Raw genomic sequence first — 2,724 nt, 5'->3', positions numbered from 1 at the left:
ATACTACACAGAGTATTTTTTCACATCAGACATCAAAGCCAACAACTTGGCTTTTACACATGCGGGTCCATTCAAGCAACCCTTGCCCACTCAAGAGATGTTCAAGCGAGCAAAGGATTTGGCTAACATGTGTATTGAGGAGAAAGACGTGAAAATTTTGGTTACTGTGGACAACCTTCAGATGGTGGGCCTACTACCATGTAACCAAAACATTACAATGGAGAGTACCACTGAGGAGAATAACGCGACTGATCAGTCCAACGCTGGGACTGAGGTGGTGACTGACCAATTTTCTCCTGGACCATCTCCTCACTCCCGTAGACCAGGCGATCTCGTCATTAGGGAGCCTCAGCCAAAGTATCAGCGCAATCCTTCTATTCCCGCCCAGTCTGGGAAGGGAAAGGCTATCCAGCCTGAGAGGGACCTGAGCTCATCCTCCGAAGACGAGGACGACTTCCTCGATCAGATTCTTAACTCAGGTCTAGTAGTCATAGCAATATGTTTGAGAACTTGGTGATATGAGATTAATAGAACTATAGTAGCAATATACTTATCCACATATTGCTTTATTTTTTTCTAATGAATATTGTGTTTTCCTCTTTTGCAGATCCGGAGATGTTCAGGCACTACAATGCTCCTCCTGCCCCGAAGAGGAAGTCTGGAGAAGGAAGTGGCTCCACTCCCTCGAGCAAGGTCCCGAGGACAGTGCCGCCCAGCCAAGGGAGACAACCCGAGGGGTCAGTTACAATCCCGCAATTGACCCATTCCTCGATTCCTCCTTCAGCGAGCCTAACCCCCACTCGTCCGTCCAGCCCGAGCGAGGCACTACGCACAGCTAGTACCATTGGGAGGGGGGCAGTTGATCAGACTCTCCACGATGCTTCAACGATTCAAGGCTTTGAATCCTTCCCTCGACTCAGAGGGATGTCTCAGTTGGCGAATGTAAGTACTCTACCACAAGATAATTTGTTACTTATGTTCATGCTTTGTATTAACCTCTTGTTTTTCATGCAGACGATCATGACCATCTGTCATGCTCAGCACCGAGCAGTAGACTACAAGGAGTTGATCAAGGTCTTAAATGATCAACTAGTGGAGGCTTAAGCTAAGGTGGATGCTCTTCATTCCAAGTTGGAGCGGTCAGAGAAGACTGTGGCTGAGCAAGAGGAGTCTCTTAAGGGGTTGGCTGATGGGAATGACAAACTAACCCAAGCCAACAAGTCACTGACTGATCAGCTAGACAGACTGACTCGTGAGAACGAGGGGTTAGCTCGCGAGAATGAGGGACTAATTCGCGAGAATGAGGAGCTGAAGCAGGAGAAGGCAGCTGATCTGACTCGCTACGAGGAGATCTGCTTCAACTATTTTTATCAGGTGTGGAAGCTAAACAAGCCTTTCAACCTCGACTTTCTCACCTAGGAGATTAAGGCAGAGGAGCTCGCCAAATATGAGGCCAGGGCTGCTGAGGAAGCTGCTAATCCTGCCAGAACTACATCTGCTTCCCCTACGCTATCATTCCGACCAGAAGCAATTGATGCCGAGGAGGGGGTTGATCAACCTACTAGAGCCGACCAGTGATCCCTCATCCTACCAGAGAAGCTTCTGCCCGACCAAACAAGTTGTTGTCCTACCAGCCTTCTATCATACTTTGTTTTGTGTTTTGTTATGTACTCTTGATCGTACGATCGAGCTGTTTGGAATTTGCTCTTTACTTTTCTTTTTTTAGCTAACTTGAAACATTTAAGTCTTTTTAGACTTAAAACATTATAAGTTTTTTGTGAATAGCAAAGTCACTCTCATGTATGCCTTATATTTTCGCATGAGTACTTAGTTTTCTAACTTAGAAATTCTAAACATTTCATAAGTCCATACTAATTATACTTTCTCACACTCTTATTGCTCTAACATTTTATGAGCATAATGTTTATTGTCACATGAATATTTGCTTCTAACTTAAATTTTTTTAAAAATTCCAAGTTACTTAAGCTTTGTCAAACAAGTTAGCTTAATGGCCTTTTTGGACTTCAAAAACTTACAAGTGAGCCTAAAAACAGATATCTTAGCTCGTGCTCTTATTGCCTGTGTTAAATTATATACCGATATACCCTATGTGCCCCCCAAGTGATTGAGGGTTGAAAGATCCTTAGTCACTTACTACTTGACCGAATCTGTTCGAGCAGTTTATCACTCGTGAAACACATAGAATATATGGAAAATATTCGAGCAATTGAACACTGTTTGAATGTATCGACCAATTTATCACTTGTTCGAGCAGTTTATCACTTGTTCCTAAAAACAATGGTAAAATTTAGTATTTTAGAAGAAAATTAAGGTAAGTATATAAATATATATACCATAGGTTACAATTGATATAAGAGCAAAAAGGATGATTGAACCAAATGAAAATATATATGCCCCAATAAAAAAAATATATCAAATATACTTGAATTGAAATTTTCCCTTCAATCACTTTTGTTTGTTAGAAAAGTAAGTATAACATTAAATTAAATATATATATATATATGTCAAAGGCAAGCCACCAAACAATTACCTCAACTTCAATTTGTACATCAGTAGGTTCTTGTTGCAATGGTGATGAGCTGGTCATTGTTGGTGATTCATCCTACAAAATGATTTTCATTTTTAGTATTTTAGAAGAAAATTTATATTAGTATATAAACACATATAACTTAAGCCAAAATAGATATACTTAAGGTAAAAATA

This window comes from Humulus lupulus, chromosome X (assembly GCF_963169125.1).
Source record: "Humulus lupulus chromosome X, drHumLupu1.1, whole genome shotgun sequence".
NCBI classification, from domain to species: Eukaryota; Viridiplantae; Streptophyta; class Magnoliopsida; order Rosales; family Cannabaceae; genus Humulus; species Humulus lupulus.
This window is presented reverse-complemented; position numbering follows the sequence as displayed.